Source organism: Schistocerca serialis, chromosome 5, assembly GCF_023864345.2.
Source record: "Schistocerca serialis cubense isolate TAMUIC-IGC-003099 chromosome 5, iqSchSeri2.2, whole genome shotgun sequence".
Lineage (NCBI taxonomy): Eukaryota > Metazoa > Arthropoda > Insecta > Orthoptera > Acrididae > Schistocerca > Schistocerca serialis.
In genome coordinates this window covers 615,952,650-615,974,243 of record NC_064642.1, presented here as the reverse complement: position 1 = coordinate 615,974,243, position 21,594 = coordinate 615,952,650, and positions in this window count along the sequence as shown.

The window sequence follows — 21,594 nt, the reverse complement described above, 5'->3', positions numbered from 1 at the left end:
TTTTCTGTGGCTTCTTGAAATAAATGGGCACCAAGTCCGACTTTAGAAGAATCCGTGCTAAGGCAGAAATCTTGTGACAGATCTGGATGAGCTAGTATTGGCGCGTTAAGTAGCGATTCTTTCAAAGAATTGAATTCCATCTGTGCTTGTTCGTCCCAGTTCCAAATAGTATTTTTTCCAGTGAGAGAACAAAGTTTTGGTGTAACAAGAATTTGCATATTCAGAAAACGACGGTAAAAATTTACGAGACCTAGAAAACTGCGAACTTGTCTTTTTGTGGATGGAACTGGAATGGCTCTGATTGCTTCTAACTTTTCAGGATCCGGCTGAATGCCTTCAGAAGAAATAATATGTCCCAAAAACTTCACCTTTGACCTACCGAATTCAGACTTTTCCAAGTTAACTGTAATTCCAGATTCTGCAAAAATATGTAACAAACTGTTGAGAATGCGATTATGTTGTTCCCATGAAGCTTCTGCTATCAGAATATCGTCCACATATAAGGTGATGTGACGTTTTAAGAACTCAGGTAATATGGAATTTGACCCACGAATGAATGCTGCCGAAGAAATGTTCAAACCAAAGGGAAGTTTCCGAAACTGATAACAAACGCCGAAACAAAGGAAAGCTGTGTATTTTCTACATTCTGGATGAAGTTCGATCTGATAAAAGCTGGATCTGAGATCAATGGAAGACAACACTTTTACACCATTAATATTTTGAAGAAGTTCTTCCAACGTTTGCGGCCTGTCTGTTTCAGGAATAATGATCGTATTGATTTGTCTCGAATCTAAGACAAGCCTGATCGATCCATTTTTCTTCTCAACAACATGTAACGGATTGTTGTATGAGCTTACTGCAGGCTCAATAATGCCCTCGTCAAGCATAGATTGTATTTCTGTTCTAACACGGTCCCTATAATGCGCCGGAATTACGTATGGTCTAACACAAAATTTAGTATGCTCACGAACACGAAATTGGTATTGAAATCCCTTGATTGTTCCTGTTTTGTGAGTAAAAACTGTGGAATGTGCTTGTAAAATTTCAAAAAGGTCCTGCCTATCAGTGTCATTACAATTCTCAATTGCTTGAATTTTATTCTGAATTAACTCATTGATTTCAAATATGCCGTCGATGTCATCCCTGTCAGTACTTGCAGAGTGATTGTTAGTGTCAAGTTCCGTCGAAAATTCCGAACTGTTGTCTAACAGAAGGCAAAGCCGATTAATTTCCTCGTCATGGTTTGAGAGCCAATCTTCAAATTTCAAAGCTACTGACTTACCTTCTTTTTCTAAACTTATTTCAGCATCGTGAAAGCTTAAGATTGCTTTGTATTCATTTAAAAAGTCTACTCCCAGTATAATTTCCGTCGACAATAATGGAACAATAAGAAAGTTCATAGAGAAGCTGTGGCTTTGACAAAAGAATTCTAGGTTGGTTTGTTGGCGTACATCTACACTTTTTCCAAAGATTGCACCTTGCAATTTAATCTTACGTAACGGAAGTGTGGGGCAATCGTTCGATTTGTTGCATTTGCTAAAGGCTGTTTCACTGATTACTGAAATGGGACTGCCAGAGTCAAGTACTGCCGTAAATTTTACGTCATTTACTGTAATGTGAATCACAGGATATGCAATGTTGTTATGATTTACGTCGTGTTCTTGGAGTAAGATGTCCCTAATGTCTTCCATTTTTACGTAATTACTAGCTACGGCAGCTGCGTCGTTAGTGTCATAAGAACGTTTTGTGGCTCCCAGCGGTGTGAGTCATTGCCTATTGTCTCTTTGTTGGCGAGCGTCGTTATTGGGATTTGGAGACCTAACTTCTACAAATTCACCGTGACGAGAGGGCCCTGCCCTGTTTAAATCCCGCCAGTTCTGATGCAATTCAGGTCTGTCGTTACGATCACATCGTCTGTCGTCATGTCGATAGTTCCTGTAGTTTCTTTCTTGTCGGTTAAGTGGTGGAGAATTTCTCCCTGAATCGTAACTGCGCGCTGGACCGTTGCGTCTAAAGTTATTCTGTCTCCCTTGATAATGATTGTTTTGGTTCCCATATTGTCTGTTTCTCTGATTGTCTCTGTGATAGTCATTACCACGGAGAGGTGATCTTTCCCTGTAGTTATTACTACTCTGCCAACGGTTGTCATACGGGTGGTGTCTGTTTTGGTCACGATATGTGTTGTGAGAATAGCCTTGTCGTGTCCAGTTATTACTTCTTTCATCGTGGAATTGTGACAGATGTGACCTGTAATTGTTGTGCTCCTGTTTCCGCGTTCCCCGATTGTCAGTGTCAATTTCCAATTCTTGTAACAGACCCTGAAATGCTTCAATGTCATCTTTGCAACGTCCTGCTAAAATCATATGTCGTAAATGTTCAGGCAATTTGAGTAAGCAAATGCGGATGAGTTCTGAGGGGCTGTATGGGTTTGAAAGATATTGATTCTTGTGCAACATGTCTTCAAAATATTTCACAAGACTGGAGAATTCAGATTGTTCGAAATGTTTCATCATTATGATGCCATGTTTTACGCGGTCTTGTGTGGCTTGAGACCAATATGCTGAGAGGAAGGCATGATAAAATTCTCCTTCGCTGTGACAATCGTGAATGACCGATCGCATTCTTACAGCTGGTTCATTCTCTAAGTAGCCACACATAAATTCTAATCTGTGTTCTAACGACCAGTTGGGAGGAAAACAATGAGAGAATTGATGGAGCCATGCTTGTGGATGAATGTCGTTGCCTGAATTCTTAAATGTTTTGAATTTACGTGTAGTAATGAACAGCTTATAGTCAAAATCATCATGTCGGCGAGTCGCATATCGGTCATTGTTAGGTCGTGTCGGCCGTTCCATCTCGAAATTCGGTGCACATTGCCAGTTTCTTTCATAACTTCCGAAATGCCCTGTGTTGTTATTTTGCGTCTTTTCCGTATTTCTAAGTCCCTCTTCCCGTGTTGGGGCGCGAGTGTCCTCTGAAATACGTAATTCTTGTATTACCTGTGTCAGCTGATCTTGTACTTCCCGGATTTCTCTTTGGTGTTGCGTATTAATTTGATTCTGATTTTGTTTGAATTTCCTAATTTGTTCATACTCTTCTGTGTCAGTGAAGGCTACAGGTGTTGTGTCATTGAGATCATCATTTACCTTTGTAGATAAGTTAGTGAACTGATCTGAAAGTTCGGCTGTTTTATCCGATAGTGTACTTATTTCCTCAGTGTGTTTTTCTGAACCAAGTTTCAGAGTATCTACTGTGTCCTTTAAGTTTTCCTGAGTTTTTGCAAGTTGCGTAACCGAATCGGTAGATGCAACTGAGTCAAATTTAGCTTGCAAGGTCTCATGATTTTCATGAACAATAGTTTGCAGTTCTTTTATGGCTGCTTCGTGATTCCGTAATGCATTTTCATGCCGCGAAAAAATAGGTTGAAAATGCTCACAAATTTGAGTTTTTACGTCATTACAGACCTTTTGACATTTCGATTCGATGTTATGTAACTCAGTGGTTAAATCTTCACGTGTTTGTTCAAGTGTAGTGTCTAACTTTTGAAGATTTTGTCCCATTGCGTCTAACTGTTGCTGTGTTTGTCTCTGGTGTTGTTCCATTGTGTCTAACTTTTGAAGATTTTGTTCCATTGTGTCTAACTTTTCAAGCTTTTGTCCCATTTGTTGCATTAACTGTAATAACAATGCACTGGTGTCTGAAACATGTTCCTCAGTGCTTTTCGGCAGTGAATTTGCACCGGCAACATTCACATTTTGACAAGCGGAAAATGTGTCTTGACTCATTTGAGAAAACGGTGAGGACGCAAAACCTGAATCTACAGTATTTGCAAAATTGTGTCCTGTCATTTCGGATTCCTGAGGCGAGCTGTTGCCGACCGATCGATCGATAATGCTTCCCTCTTCACTAATTGTTTCACTGTCCGTGCCATTGTTTGCCGCCCGCTCCATTTCCCTATGCACGATTACCAAATTACTACTTTGAACATCAGTTAATTCATTACTCGGTGGCGCTAACACACTGCTTTCATTTTCACTGTCATTTCTCAGTTTACTTTGGAGCCTAGTGTTACGTTTTTCACACGCCATTATTGTCACAGTATTTCACACGACAACACAGAAAAACACAATTTGAAGATCAAAAATAAGAGAACACATTAACATAGCACTGAAAATAATATCTAGTTAATTGCAAGCGCAGCTGCGAAATACTTAGTGCAAATCTACATGCATGCCACAACTGTTTTACTATACAACAATGAAAGACTGCAACTACAAAGGAAATTCTCTCTATAATTACGCGCTAGCAATAAACAAAATCTACACTAATTACACAAACTACAAGAAAAATCAGAAGATTCCAGTGAGGTATCCTCGGCTAAGGGTCGACATATGAAACGTCCCCTTTGAACAATTCTACACGAGACTGTGCTTAACCTGACACACAATACTTTGTTAGCGCAACGCAATCTGACTTTCAAAATTCCCTACAAAAGAATGGCCCTGACTAACATTAAACTATACCTTTCACAAATCACTTACCTCACAATAATCTTCGTTTCTCCCACTACTGCAATACAGCAAGCGCCACTACTGCCAGCTAAATAAAAGATTCAAACTACTAAAGGCACTAACTACTGATAGGGATAGTTAGCAAATGAAAGATATTAATAGAGAACAAACAATGTATTTACCTTGATATCATCATATATAAATATAGCAGTTCATGACAAATTTCAAAACTCCGCCATCTCTCTCTCCACATCCACCACTGCTGGCGGCTCACCTCCAACTGCGCAACGCTACGCGCTGTTCACAGCCAGCTGCCTAACACTACAATGGCGAGTATTACAACAATGCAAAGCAGCCACAGACTGCACACAGCACAGCCAGTGATTTTCATATTGAGCGCTACGTAACATTGCCAATAAGAAAACATAAACAGCCTAAACATAAACAGCCTACTTACAAGGTGCTACCTGAGACTGCAGTATTGGAGGATCTTGTCCAGTATTTATACCCAGAGGGTGCTGGGTGCTCTGTTTGCCGTCCGCGCCGTCCTGGCGCTGCTAGTAAGGTGTTGTCTCTTCCCCAGTGCCCCCTCGGACGTCCGCGCCCGACTTGGTCTCCATCTGTGGCAGCTCTCTGAGGCCCATCGTGTGTCGGGCGCTCCGTTCGCGGTCCGCGCCCGTCTGGTGTTGCTTCTGAGGTTTTGGCCCTTCCCTGGTGCTCCCACGGACGTCCGCGGCCGGCTTGTCCACCATCTGTGGTCGTGGCAGCTGCCTGGGGCCGGACCCGCGTTTGGTGTTCCGTTCGTGGTCCGCGCCCGCTTGGCGCTGCTCCTGCGGTGTTGGCACTTCCCTGGTGCTCCAACGGACGTCTGCGCCCGCCGGGAAGCCTGAAGAGTTACACATAAATCTTCATTCTCCTAGAGGTCTTCAATGTATTCTCTCCACCTATCCGCTCTCTCCTCTGCATTTAATGGTGGAAATCCCATTGCACTCTTAATGTTACCAACATTGCTTTTAATTTCATCGAAGGTTGTTTTGACTTTTCTATATGCTGAGTCTGTCCTTCTGACAACCATTTTTTTTTCACATTTTTCATGCAGCCTATTCGTCTTTGCTTCTCTGCACTTCCTATTTATTTCATTCCTCAGCGACTTGCATTTCTGTATTACTGAATTTCTCTGAACATTTTTATACTTTCTTCTTTGATCGATCAGCTGAAGTATTTCTTTTGTTACCGTGGTTTCTTTGCAGTTACCTTCTATGTACCTATGTTTTTCTTTCCAACTTCTGTGATTGCCCATTTTAGAGATATCCATTCTTCTTCAACTGTACTGCCTACTGAGCTGCTTCTTATTGCCTTAGAAAACTTCAAGCGTATCTCGTCATTTCTTAGTACTTCTGCATCCCACTTCTTTTCGTATTCATTCGTCCTGACTAATCTCTTAAACTTCAGCCTACAGTTCATCACTACTAAACTGTGATCTGAGTCTATATTTGCTCCTGGGTAGGGTTTACAATCCAGTATCTGATTTCGTAATCTCTGCCTGACTAGGATGTAATCTAATTGAAATCTTCCCATATGACCCAGTCTTTTCTAAGTATACCACCTCCTCTTGTGATTCTTGACCATTATTCGCTATTACTAGCTGAAATTTATTGCAGAATTCAGGTACTCTTTCCCGTCTCTCAATCCTTGTCTCAAGCCCATATCCTCCTGTAACCACTTCTACGCCTTCCCCTACAACTGCATTTCAGGCCACATTGCCGGCCGAAGTGGCCGTGCGGTTAAAGGCGCTGCAGTCTGGAACCGCAAGACCGCTACGGGCGCAGGTTCGAATCCTGCCTCGGTCATGGATGTTTGTGATGTCCTTAAGTTAGTTAGGTTTAATTAGTTCTAAGTTCTAGGGGACTAATGACCTCAGCAGTTGAGTCCCATAGTGCTCAGAGCCATTTTTTTCATCCACATTCACTATTAGATTTTCATCTCCCTTTACGTACTGAATTACCGTTTTAGTACCCTTCAATTGTTTCTCTATCTCTTCATCTTCAGCTTGCGACGTCGGCATGTATATCTGAACTATCGTTCTCAGTGTTGGTTGGCTGTTGATTCTGATAAGAACAACCCTGTCACTGAACTGTTCACATTAACGCCCTCTCTGCCCTACCTCCCTATTCATAACGAATCCTACTCCTGTTATACCATTTTTTGCTGCTGTTGATATTAACCTATACTCATATGACCAGAAATCCTTGTCTTCTTTCCATTTCACTTCACTGACCCCTACTACATCTAAACTGAGCCTTTGAAATTCCCTTTCCTGATTTTCTAGCTTCCCTGCCACGTTCAAGCTTCTGACATTCCACACACCGAATCCTAGAATCTTATCCCTTCATTGGTTATTCAATCTTTTTCACGTGATGACCTCTCCGTTGGCAATCCGCTCCCGCAGATCCGAATGGGGGACTATTCTGGAGTCTTTTCCTAATGTTGAGATCATCGTGACACTTTTCAGTTATCAGCCAAATGTCCTGTGTATTTAATGCAGTGGTTTCCATTTCCTTCTGCATCCTCATGCCATTGATCACTGCTGATTCTTCCGACTTTTTGGGGCAGTTTTTCCACCCGAAGGACAGAGAATGCCCTGAACTTCTGTCCGCTCCTCCGCCCTCTTTGACAAGGCTGTTGTCAGAATGAGGGTGACTTCTTATGCTGGATTTCTGAGGCCGCAAATGCTGATTATTAATCAGAATTGAAGCGGTGGCAGATTTCGAACCCGGGACCCGAGGACCAAGGATCTTGAATAGGTAATAGTAGCGTTAAAAACATATTGATACTTGTTTATAAGAGATCCCAGAAGTGGTCGCTATGGCCATCAAGACATCGCTGAATTCGTGCGTTGACCTTACTGGCAAGACGCTGTAGTTCTGCTGGCGTGATGTTGCTAATTTCTCTCGCAATGTTCCTTTTAAGATTGTCTACTGTGCAAAGATCGTCAGCATACACTTTGCGTTTTAATGTGCCCCATAAATAAAGGTCATACATTTCAAGTCTTCTTGGTGATGTGGGCCATATTTTAGTTGGATGTGTGAGAGGTTGCTCCAGTATGTTGGGAATATTGCATATAGCTTTTCCGAATCTGTTAATTGTACGTAGAAAGTGTCAAAGATCCCTAAATATCTGGCACTGTTTAACATGTAATTGAGGAACATCGGGCCAATAATGCACATGCCGGACAAGTCTCTGAATGCACGCGGAATATGTAGGATGTCTTGCGACAAGTATCCGACAAATGAAATCCGGTCTCATGTGACATGAAATAAAGTATGGGGTCCAAGTAACCGTTAGCAGTTGGTATTAATAGCCAGCTACAATAAGGAACTCTTTCTTTTATGATCCTCAGATTTCAACTATTGCACCTCATTCACACGATAGGCTTTTAATTTCATACCTTTTAGTATATGATGATACGATGTACGAGATACACCAGCCTGCAGCGATAACCTCCTTGCCGATTTGTTTGGACTTCTAGTAATGTCCTTGCAAATTTTGTCTATGGTTTCAGGGATCCTCAGAGTCGGTCACATGTTCCTCTGCAAATTCTGAACAGATCCTACAGCTTTCTATTTCTTGTAGAGACCTTAAATAACGATGGTGGTGGGGAATTTCCTACCAGGATACTTCGCCTTAACATTACTTTACATTTCTTGATTGTGAAACGTCCCCTCAGAGAAATTTTAAAATGACAGTGCTGGACAGCTTCTTACGTTATTTGATTTTCAAACAGCTGAGCAGAACTGAACGTACTCAGACATTTCTCTCCTTACTTATTCTGACCAACACTAAACTGACGTACAATATTTTTAGCGCAACGCAATCTGACTTTCAATAATCCCTACAAAAGAATGGCCCTGACTAACAATAACATATACCTTTCATGAATCACTCACCTCACAAAAATCTTCGTTACTCGAACTACTGCAATACAGCGAGCACCAACACTGCCAGCTAAATAAAGGATTCTAACTACTGAAGGCACTAACTACTGACAGGCATAGTTAACAAATGAAAGATTTTGATAGAGAACAAACAATGTATATACATTAATAATGTTCAAAGGTGATCATATATATATAAGTTCATGATATCCAGTATTACAAATTTACTCTTTCTGATGGACACATGTCCAGATCGTCCGCTCTCAAAACTCCGCCATCTCTCTCCCCGCATCCACCATTGCTGGCGGCTCACCTCCAACTGCGCAACGCTACGCGCTGCTGACATCCAACTGCCCAACACTACAATAGCAAATATTCCAACAATGCAAACCAGCCACAGACTTCACACAGCACTGTCAGTGATTTTCATACAGAGCGCTACGTGGCGTTACCAACATAAAAACCTAAACAGCCTACTTACAATTGAGCCTGCTTTATGTGACACACCACAATACGAATTCACCGTTCTAATGGAAGCTGCCTTACTTCTATAACAACTCAGCAATACGAGATTCGTACAACAAATGACACACGAACACACAGTTGCACTCAGCTTTCTGATAAAACGCATTGTAAAAAACTTTCGAGGCAGTGTTGCCACTTCACTTCTCTATTCGAATAGAGATGATTAACCGATATACGAAATATACCTGTTTTATATGGGACATCCTTTACTGGAACATGCAAAAGAAACCTGAAGACGGTCATCGCTGTCTGAATCTGGTAATCCAAGGACCTTTGGCGGAAATAAAAAATTATTCTGCACCTCTTGGATCACTGTTTTAACCTGCCACTATGTCGCAGTTTGTGGTACTAGATTCTACTGTAAGATTCGACCCAGACGCGTTCCACAATCTGATCTTTTTCCTCCGCTCGGTGACGGTATCCTGCTGGGTCCAGAAGGAGTTCTCTTGCGGCTTCGGGGCTGCACACTTCCCCTCGGAAAGTGGAGCGGGCGCTCGGGGCCGGTGTATCGAAGACTAGTGAGGCGAACAGAGCCGGGGAGAGCCGGCCAGGGCTAAGAGCATTACCCGCGGCCCCCGCGTGGCCGCCGCCCAGCCGCCAGCCGCCTCCCGGGGGCCGATTGGGGCCGACCTCGGCTGCGCCCGTGGCCTCTCGATAAGGAGCTCACGGTTATTACCGCGACTTCCCGCCACCGCCTACCTCCTATATATATACGGTTCCGACTCGGCAGATCGTGGCTACCGCCGGTTTTCCATTCGCCTTCTGAGCGAAATACGGTAATCCCAAATAAAAACATACATGGAAAACGTTTTATGTGGCCGGTCGTAATCTCTTCTCCAGCAGCTGAAGGAATACAGCCGTTTCCAAATAACTTTTATGAATAAAACTAAGAAGGGAGCGGCCCACTGAAAAACGTACTCGTTTAAATTGATATGGAACTGGTATAATTAAATCGTTTCTATTAACTCAGTGCACTAAAGGCCCACGTCATCTTTTGTCGCCTTCACATATCTTTCATATGTAAGGAGAGAAGTTGTAAGTAGGCTGTTTAGGTTTTTATGTCGGTAACGCCACGTAGCGCTCTCTACGAAAATCACTGACTGTGCTGTGTACAGTCTGTGGCTGGTAGGACTCATTGGTGGAATATTTGCTTGTGCAGTATTGGGCAGTTGGACGTGAACAGCGCGTGGCGTTGTGCAGTTGGAGGTGAGCCGCCAGCAGTGGTGGATGCGGGGAGAGAGATGCCAGAGTTTTGAGACCGGACGATCTGGACGTGTGTCCGTCAGAAAAAGGAAATTTGTAAGACCGCATGTCATAAACTGATATATATATATATATATATATATATATATATATATATATATATATATTAATGACTTTTGAACACTATTAAGGTAAATACATTGTTTGTCCTTTGTTCTCTATCAAAATCTTTCATTTGCTAACTATGTCTATCAGTAGTTACTGCGTTCAGTAGTTAGAATCTTTTATTTAGCTGCAGTATTGAAGCTCGCTGTATTGCAGTAGTTCGAGTAACGAAGATTTTTGTGAGGTAAGTGATTCATGAAAGGTATGGGTTATTGTTAGTCAGGGCCATTCTTTCGTGGGGATTACTGAAAGTCAGATTGCGTTGCGCCAAAAATATTGTGTGTCAGTTTAGTGATGATCAGAAGAAGTAAAGAGAGACGCTGAGTACGTTCAGTTTTGCTCAGCTGTTTGAAAATCAAATAGCGTATGAGGTTTTCCAGCACTGTCATTTCTATATTTTTCCAAGGGGGCGTTACAAAGTGACATTCTCTGTTGTAGTCGTGAATGATAAGATGTAGCCAGAAACAACGTACCCTCTGCAGTGGAATGTGCGCTCATTTTAAATTTCCAGGTAAATTATTATGTGACGGACCTGGACTCGAACTCTGGATCTTTACCTTTCACGTGCGGGTGCTCTACCGACATTGCTACCGAAGAACGGCTCACGACCCACCATCACAGCTTTACTTCCGCTAGTACTTCTACTCTCCAACTTCACAGAATTACTCCTCCGTATTGTTGGTCAGTCTCGGACAGGTACCAGACAGAACTAACAGAGGGTATACAAGTTTGATAATAAACTTAAGTGAAAACGGACACAGCTGAAAGTATACTACACTATAAGCACGAGTAATTTGCGAGATACTTTCGAATAAGCGCTTAGAGCCGCATTATTAAATATAGTTATTAAATAAATTATTAAATAATACATTTATCATTATTAAATACAGTGCTAGTGAGTACAAAGGTACTCAAAATGTCACCTTCTACATTAATTCCCCGTCTAATTAGACTCAAGTTTCAACCACGTCACATGGCTATGTAATGTCGTATATGCATGCAATTTTTGCTACTGATGTAAGAGAATGCGGGCCCAGTTTGGCAGGTCAAATAGTGTCTGTATTTTGGCGTCCAAGATCACCTAACGTCAATACTCTCGATTTTCTTTTGATCTGTGGTCATCTGAAAAGTACAGTAATAGTGGAAGAGCTGGGGCAGGTAATTATATAGACCTTTCAATCTTTACCAGATGATCCGGAAGGTGTGAGGCTACGTAGTTGTAAACCCTTACTATGCAGTCGGTCTCTCTTTGAAAAGTGTTTGTTAGATCGCTGTAAAACTGGTGTTACAGGAAACGTTCCAACGATGGCTTTTCCCACATTTATTGTAGCTATAGATGCTACCAATATCAGTTCCAGTTCTCAAAATATTTTCACAAGTAGGCACCATATCTGTATTTAACATCAGTATAGTACTGACAAAATATGTGCCATAACATTCGTAATCGAGTTACGACCCAACCATCACATTATTACAGTAGCTTAAATTTATATAGGTAGTGGACTCTCAGTCTCTCTTACAAGGGGATGCCGCCAATTGTGAAATTCAGATTCGATTCATACTGCGCATAATAAGCTCATGGCCAGAGGTGTAATGTGGCAAAGCACCAAGATACACTTCTCAGCCGTTGTCGAGAAAATCGACAGTTAAAAGAAACCGTTGCGGTGAAATAATCTCTACGATTAATAGTTTCCTACAGCGTCGTGGCGCAGCGGTAAGGTCGCCGGATCGAATCTCGCGCCATGCAACATTTTTTTTTTTTTTAGCATTTGTTTTTTGTAATTCACATATATATACATACACACACACACACACACACACACACACACACACACACACACACACATATATATATATATATATATATATATATATATATATATATATATATATATATATATATTTTATGCATATAATAAGTTGTTGAAAGTCGTCTGTCGTGGAAAAACTGGCGACTTCGTACATCATTGTGTTTTCCGCAAACAAAGTTGTATTTCACAAATGTTATTAATTGTCTTCATAATGCCACGTATAGTTAACGGAAGACGTAGAAACGATATTCCGAAACGAATACGTATAGCGTAAGTCAAACATTCGAATTAGAATAGAGACCCCACGAACACAAATTTGCTGTGGCAGGTATGAAATATAAACTTCGTTACTCGCTCGTTACACTTGAAGGACAGATGTTGAATGGGCCGAAACGAGCCGCCGCATAACAGCGTAGTTGCGTGCTAACTTCGAAAGAAGGTAGATGCGGTCCCTAGCGCAACTTATAACATCGTCGAAAATCGGTGTGGACGGGAGAGCTTTGGTACACCCTGTTAAACAAACGGAAAAATGGAGGCGGTACAATTGGAGAGTGATCCCCCTTCACCAACATGCATAAGCAATTCATTAATATATATACATATATATTTGAATTACAAAAAACTAATAATAAAAAAAATGCATGGAGCGAGATTCGATCCGGCGACCTTCGGATAACGAACCCGAGCGCTTACCGCTGCGCCACGAAGCTGCAGAAAACTGTTAATCGTACGAGAGTATTTCACCGCAATGGTTTCTTTTAACTGTCGATTTTCTCGACAACGGCTGAGAAGTGCATCTTGGTGCTGTGCCACATTACACCTCTGGCCATTAGCTTTTATTATGCGCAGTATGAATCGAATCTGAATTTCACAATTGACGGCCTCCCCTTGTTAATAGCTGACACAAATGATGTGAGTCGAAGAAAAATTTCATAAAAGGCAATACCAGTCACTAGTTGCAGTTGATATATTAATAAATCACAAGGAAATAATGAGTGTGCGAATACTGCCGAGAGACATGTACATCTTAGTCTTGTTGCAGAAATGTTCCCGTAGTTATAACTATGCTTGAACATTACTGTAGGAGCTTGCTGCATGATGTAACTGCTACGATTTCCTAGCCCAGACTTCCACAGAAACGTTAGCACTTTATTACATGCTGTTACGCCATTATTTACCGGTCACAAACGTTTTACTTGTGTGAGTGACGCCGAAAAGGTAATTATCATGTCGATAGCGGTACTCAGATCGCAGATTTTTGGGTAGGTTTGGCCTTATGAGGACTAGTGTATGAACATTTTAGTATTTCGGAAATTACATAATGGTTTCAAAAACTGCTGGAGTTGTTGTTGTTGTTGTGGTCTTCAGTCCTGAGACTGGTTTGATGCAGCTCTCCGTGCTACTCTATCCTGTGCAAGCTTCTTCATCTCCAGGTATCTACGGCAGTCTACATCCCTCTGAATCTGCTTAGTGTATTCAACTTTTGGTCTGCCTCCACAATTTTTACCCTCCACGCTGCCTTCCGGTAGTAAATTGGTGATCCCTTGATGCCTCAGAACATGTCCTGCCAACCGATCCCTTCTTCTAGTCAATTTGTGCCACAAACTCCTCTTCTTCCAAATTCTGTTCAATACCTCCTCATTAGGTATGTGATCTACCCATCTAATCTTCAGCATTCTTCTGTAGCACCACATTTCGAAAGCTTCTATTCTCTTCTTGTCTAAACTATTTATCGTCCATGTTTCACTTCCATACACGGCTACACTCCATACAAATGCTTTCAGAAACGAATTCCTGACACTTAAATCAATACTCGATGTTAACAAATTTCTTCAGAAACGCTTTCCTTGCCATTGCCAGTCTACATTTTATATCCTCTCTACTTCGACCATCATCAGTTATTTTGCTCCCCAAATAGCAAAACCCCTTAACTACTTTAGGTGCCACATTTCCTATTCTAATTCCCTCAGCATCACCCGACTTAATTCGACTACATTCCATTATCCTCGTTTTGCTTTTGTTGATATTCATCTTATACCCTCCTTTCAAGACACTGTCCATTCCGTTCAACTACTCTTCCAAGTCCTTTGCTGCCTCTGACAGAATTACAATGTCATCGGCGAACCTCAAAGGTTTTATTTCTTCTCCATGTATTTTAATACCTACTCCGAATTTTTCTTTTGTTTCCCGTACTGCTTGCTCAATATACAGATTGAATAGCATCGGGGAGGGGCTACAACATTGTATCACTCCCTTCCCAACCACTGCTTCCCTTTCATGCCCCTCGACTCTTATAACTGGCATCTGGTTTCTGTACAAATTGTAAATAGCCTTTCGCTCCCTGTATTTTACCCCTGCCACCTTCAGAACTTGAAAGATAGTATTCCAGTCAACATTGTCAAAAGCTTTCTCTAAGTCTACAAATGTTAGAAATATAGGTTTGCCTTTCCTTAATCTAGCTTCTAAGATAAGTCGTATTGCCTCACGTGTTCCTATATTTCTACGGAATCCAAACTGATCTTCCCCGAGGTCTGCTTCTACCAGTTATTCCATTCGTCTGTAAGGAATTCTCGTTAGAATTTTGCATCCGTGACTTATTAAACTGATAGTTCGGTAATTTTCACATCTGTCAGACATGCTTTCTTTGGGATCGGAATTATTATTACTGCTAGAGTAGCTTTTGCTAATTTGACTGAGCTATATTTTAAGACCTTAATTTGGTTTACAGATTGTTTAATGAGTTAGTATAACGTAAAAGTTCATGGAATCATTTTATGTGACTACTTTGGGAATAACTCAATTACGAATACAGACACATTCTTATGATTTATGATGAATTCTGTAACTTCTTTATTAATGATTTAATTGCTTATCGAAGGGCGTCATTCAGTTCAGAAAAATCTGGCCAACAGAAGTACAGTGGTAAAACCTAGAATCTAGAAAGTACAATGGCTAAATCTGCAATGGTAAATAGAGGTAGTCCCGATCTTCGACATTAATTATCTGCTAAATTATTAGTTTCAGGAAAATCAAAACAGATTACCACAAGATCTAGATGCCAGTCTTTCTAATGAGTTGTCAATATGTCCAAAATAACATATTAGCTCGTTCAGGATCTGCTACTGCGTACAGAAGTAACAAGTTCAGTTCTTAATATCTATTCTAATTATCGTGGTTTCTAGTGAAATTAGATACATTAAAGGAATCGCTACAATGAAAATAAATCTCAATATGGAGAAGACTGATTAATGTTTCGACGGATGCAGGTACAAATGTTCACAAGGGTAATGCCTTTAAGCCCCTCAGCGGTCATTCACGGCGTGTACAAGCACGTCAGAAATTATTGCAAGATTTTGATTCCTTTAATGCCAATACTGGGATATAGTGGCTACATGTTGTAATGGCAGCGAGACATACTACACACAAATTTGCTAACTGGTACCAATTCAACATTATATACGTTGTCGACATCTATTTCTAAATACACTACGTGATCAAAAGTATCCGGACACCCCCAGAAACATACGTTTTTCACATTAGGTGCATTGTGCTGTCACATACTGCCAGGTACTCTATATCAGCGACCTCAGCAGTTATTAGCCATCGTAAGAGAGCAGAATGGGGCTCTCCGCAGAACTCACGGACTTCGACGTGATCAGGTGATTGGGTGTCATTTGTGTCATACGTCTGTACGCGAGATTTCCACACGCCTAAACATTCCTACGTCCACTGTTCCCTATGTGATAGTGAAGTGGAAACGTGAAGGGACACGTACGCCACAAAAGCGTACAGGCCGACCTCGTCTGTTGACCGACAGAGACCGCCGACATTTGAAGAGGGTCGTAATGTGTAATAGGCAGACCCCTATCCAGACCATCACACTGGAATTCCAAACTGCACCAAGATCCACTGCAAGTACTATGACAGTTAGGCGGGAAGTGATAAAACTTGGATTTCATGGTCCAGAGGCTGCTCATAAGCCACACATCAAGCCGGTAAATGTCAAACGTCGCCTCGCCAGGTGTAACGAGCGTAAACAGTGTACAGTGAAAAAACGTTGTATGTAGTGACGAATCACGGAACACAATGTGTTCGGAGGCGGTGGTGTTATGGTGTGGTCGTGTTTTCATGGTGGGGGCTTGCACGCCTTGTTATTTTGCGTGACATTATCACAGCACAGGCCTACATTGCTGTTTTAACCACCTCCTTGCTTCCCATTTCGTGAAAGACATCGTGTTTATGCCAGTGATTGTTAAACTTTTTATTTCCGCTATTGCAGTTTCAGCCGTAGGCCATTATCAAGTGCAGATGTTTTGGCTGTAAGACATTTCTACTTTATACAAGCTGACACATTCATATGTCGTTGTCATTTGCTGTTATGTACAACGACATATAAATATGACAGCTTGTATACAGTAGACATGACTTAAAGCCAAAACATGTGCACATGATAATGGCCTAAGCCCGAAATTGTAGTAGTGGAAATAAAAAGTTTAACAGTTACTGGCGTAAACACGATATCTTCAAGAAATTTCACATGACTATGAATCCCAGTTACGAAAAGTTAATTAATTGCTTCCCATTGTTGAAGAGCAATTCGTGGATGGCGATTGCATCTTTCAACACGATCGAGCACTTGTTCATAGTGTACGGCCTGTGGCGGAGTGGTTACACAATAATAACACCCCTGGAATGGACTGGCCTGCGTAGAGTCCTGACCTGAATCCTATAGCAAACGTTTGGGATGTTTGGAACGCCGATTTTGTGCCAGGCCTCACAGACCGCCATTGATACCTCTCCTCACTGCAGCACTCCGTGAAGAATGGGGTGCGATTCCCCAAGAAACCTTCCAGCACCTGACAGAACGTATGCCTGCGAGAGTACAAGCTGTCATCAAGGCTAAGGGTTGCCCAATACCATATTCAGTTCCAGCATTACCGATGGAGGGCAGCATGAACTTGTAGGTCATTTTCAGCCATATGTCCAGATACTTTTGATCACATAGTGTATGTAGTGATTTGACAGGCAGCAGTAGATGTAGTCCGAAGGAGGTGTTAGCGATGGTCTTCAAGTAGGGTTAAAATGCCCGGCCGGAACTCGTTCACATAGACTTAACGCATTTTGGCCAATGTTTTTTATGTCCCCCTTGTGTAGCTGCCAACGGCCATTCTTGGTACCTTCTCTTGCCTTGATGAGTACAACACTGGTGCATATCATTTCTAGTCCATAAGATTGCTGTGGTAGTACAATCTAACAGAATTCGGCTCGTACTACTCACAAAATTTAAACAAACGTTATCTAAGTTATTTTAAGGGCACACGTTTCACTGAAGTAAGTGAACATTATTATTTTAAGGGGTAAGTGATATTACATCGATCAGATTGTAACAAAATTATATCTTTTACGAAACTCTTATTTCGAACGTAGAAGAGTAACAAGTCGAATAACTGCTATTTCTGAAGCATTAATGAAACTGACAACAATATAGTAAAATACACGTGTTTTTTTTTTCAAAATACATACTCAAATTATGGAAATGGAAGAGGATGTAGATGAAGATGAAATGGAAGACACGATACTGCGTGAAGAGTTTGACAGAGCGCTGAAAGACCTGAGTCGAAACAAGGCCCCGGGAGTAGACAACATTCCATTAAAATTACTGACGGCCTTGGGAGAGCCAGTCCTGACAAAACTCTACCATCTGGTGAGCAAGATCTATGAGACAGGCGAAATACCCTCAGACTTCAAGAAGAATATAATAATTCCAATCCCAAAGAAAGCAGGTGCTGACAGATGTAAATATTACCGAACTACCAGTTTAGTAAGTCACAGATGCAAAATACTAACGAGAATTCTTTACAGACGAATGGAAAAACTGGTAGAAGCCGACCTCGGGGAAGATCAGTTTGGATTCCGTAGAAATATAGGAACAAGTGAGGCAATTCTGGCCCTACGACTTATCTTAGAAGCTAGATTAAGGAAAGGCAAACCTATGTTTCTAGCATTTTTGACAATGTTGACTGGAATACTCTCTTTCAAATTCTGAAGGAGGCAGGAGTAAAATACAGGGAGCGAAGGGCTATTTACAATTTGTACAGAAACCAGATGGCAGTTATAAGAGTCGAGGGACATGAAAGGGAAGCAGTGGTTGGGAAGGGAGTGAGACATGGTTGTAACCTCTCCCCGGTGTTATTCAATCCGTATATTAAGCAAGCATTGAAGGAAACAAAAGGAAAATTCGGAGTAGGTATTAAAATCCATGGAGAAGAAATAAAACCTTTGAGGTTCGCCGATGACATTGTAATTCTGTCAGAGACAGCAAAGGACTTAGAAGAGCAGTTGAACGGAATGGATAGTGTCTTGAAAGGAGGATATAAGATGAACATCAACAAAAGCAAAACGAGGATAATGGAATGTAGTCGAATTAAGTTGGGCGATGCTGAGGGCACTAGATTAGGAAATGAGACACTTAAAGTAGTAAAGGAGTTTTGCTATTTGGGGAGCAAAATAACTGATGATGGTCGAAGTAGAGAAGATATAAAATGTAGACTGGCAATGGCAAGGAAAGCGTTTCTGAAGAAGAGAAATTTGTTAACATCGAGTATAGATTTAAGTGTCAGGAAGTCGTTTCTGAAAGTATTTGTATGGAGTGTAGCCATTTATGGAAGTGAAACACGGACGATGAATAGTTTGGACAGGAAGAGAATAGAAGCTTTCGAAATGTGGTGCTGCAGAAGAATGCTGAAGATTAGATGGATCGATCACATAACTAATGAGGAGGTATTGAATAGAATTGGGGAGAAGAGGAGTTTGTGCCACAACTTGACGAGAAGAAGAGACCGGTTGGTAAGACATGTTCTGAGGCATCAAGGGATCACAAATCTAGCATTAGAGGGCAGCGTGGAGGGTAAAAATCGTAGAGGGAGACCAAGAGATGAATACACTAAGCAGATTCAGAAGGATGTAGGTTGCAGTAGGTACTGGGAGATGAAGAAGCTTGCACAGGATAGAGTAGCATGGAGAGCTGCATCAAACCAGTCTCAGGATTGAAGACCACAACAACAACAACTCAAATGTAAACACCAGGCTCAACAGTAATCATTTTACACTATTGTAAAGAAACTTTTCGCCCTTTTATAAGGAAACATTAAAATTCCCCATTACCCTCAAGAAAAGAATCGGGCCCAGATTAAGTTGCCAAAGCGAAAGTTTCGTTTGTATGCATAAAGTAGCAGACATAACTGGAAACTAGGTGCAGCAGAAAAAAGTCTTTAAGATGAAATTGAGTAAGATGAGATATTAAATTCTGGTCTCTACGTAAAATTACAAATAAGCTGGGGAAATAAGTTCAACTACTCAACGTAATTGATCTGAATAAGACGTTTAGTTTCTGCTAAACAATATTTAATCACATTCGGTAAGACGTGTACAACAATCAGAAAGATGCAAGTAAGTACGAAATTGCACAACATTCTAATCGACAGGACAAGTGTAGAATGGTGTTTTCTTACCGTAATTATGGTTCGTTTATTCCTAATTCTTAAGTAGAATAGAACTCAGTAACTTAGGTGTCCTGTGGGTATGAAACTACAGACTTCAGATGACGGAATGCACTTCGCTATTTCTTATTACAACTGAATCTGAGAAAATTACGTTTTATATTCTGATTTTACTTTTGCAAATTAACCAAATGATACTATCATTACTGAAAGTGACTATGAATATAGAGGGGAAAGGTGTCTATTGTGGAACAGTTCGCTAATATGAGAAACCTAGATTCTGACTAAAGTAAGTGCTCAGCTCTGTTGCGAAGTGTCAAAACTTTGTTTTCACAGTGCCTGAGCGTAGGGCAGTGACAATAAGACGATTAACGAGCTGGGCAATGTCGAGAATCTTTGATTTCAAAAGTGTTGGATTTCATGTTTTTTAGTGTATGCCCTTGTATGGCTTTAATACCTGAAGATGAATAGCTGTTGTAACAATATTAATATGAGTATACTATTCAGAAAGTACTCTTTCATTCGCCGTAATGAAATATCCTTGAAACCGAGCAGCGTAGCTCTGAGGTTCGGTTTCTAACGCAAGTTTGCTTGTTCCTGACATGTGATTCCATGGGTCTTCCAGTATTGAACTGTACCGCATATTGTGACAAGCTATCTTATATTCGTATTACAGCTTGCCAACCTAGTAGAGGATTCAGGCTCATGATTTTACTAACTGGTTTGAAAATTTTGTGAACTTAGTGAACTCATTTGTTGATGAACCTGTTGCGCGGGCGAGTACATGATCACTTTTGTGTGGCAGAAAAATCAAGAGAAACAGCGTCTGCGTCTTCTGTTTATCACGCCACTCCACGCATAAAATGCCTCCTCTTGTTTGGACCTGATGGGACCCTTTAAAACGCATTATCTGTTATAAGTAGAAGCCTGGTGGGCAAACAACCCAAATCAGGTAGTAACCTAATTTTTGATTACGAGGTTATTTGGAGCTGTCATCGTGTGAGCAGTAAAAATAGAAATCTCTATAAACGGGCTCCTAAGAGCGGGACTCTTAAGCTCTGATCGATATACTTTATGCTTTAGAATCACCTTACTTTGTGCTGTGATTACATTATTCTACTCAGAATGCTTGCTTACTTCGGTTAATCACGAGCACAACAAAATTATTTAACGTAAAGAGCGAACACGTAAATAAGAAGGCAGAATTAATCAGAATAGGACCACAGAAATAGACGCTCAGGCTTAGTACTGTTAGGTGCTTAAACAGACCACCCAGAGGAACCGAACTTTGAATTCAGAAATTTATTGCATAAAACATATACGAAATTAATTAAAAAAGGAAACTCATGAAATTAGATCATTAAACAAACGATTCTTGTTGCAGAAGTAGCAAGCTACAGGCCCTCACTGAACGCCAAAATCAGCAGCCTGAGATCAGCTTTACACAACAATTTGCAACAGTCTGGGCAGAAATTTCTAAATACATATAAAATAAAACAGTTACCACACATGGAATATTTAAATGAACCACTGAGTTAATATAAAAAGGCTTCCAAAAGAAAATCCACCTTAGCTGGGCTCTATATGTGAATTATAACCAACAATCGACAAATGGATAAACAATAAACATCACTTAATGTATGTGATCTGAGGCTTTCCTGGCGCATATGCTGCTTCCCATGTTCTCTGGTGTACTGCAAGATGCGATCGTCGAAAGTTCATGATGTTTCGGCGAATAGCCGTTCCTCCATCATCAGGTGGTGCTGATGTAATGATGTGTCTGCTGCGTGCAAGAGGTATTTATGACTGCATGTCCAGAATTCGGGCCTAGCCGACTCCACGGCGTACTCAGTGTGTGTGTGTGTGTGTGTGTGTGTGTGTGTGTGTGTGTGTGTGTCTGTGTGCGTGTGTGTGTGGTAGGGGGAGGGGGGGGGGGGTGGGAGAG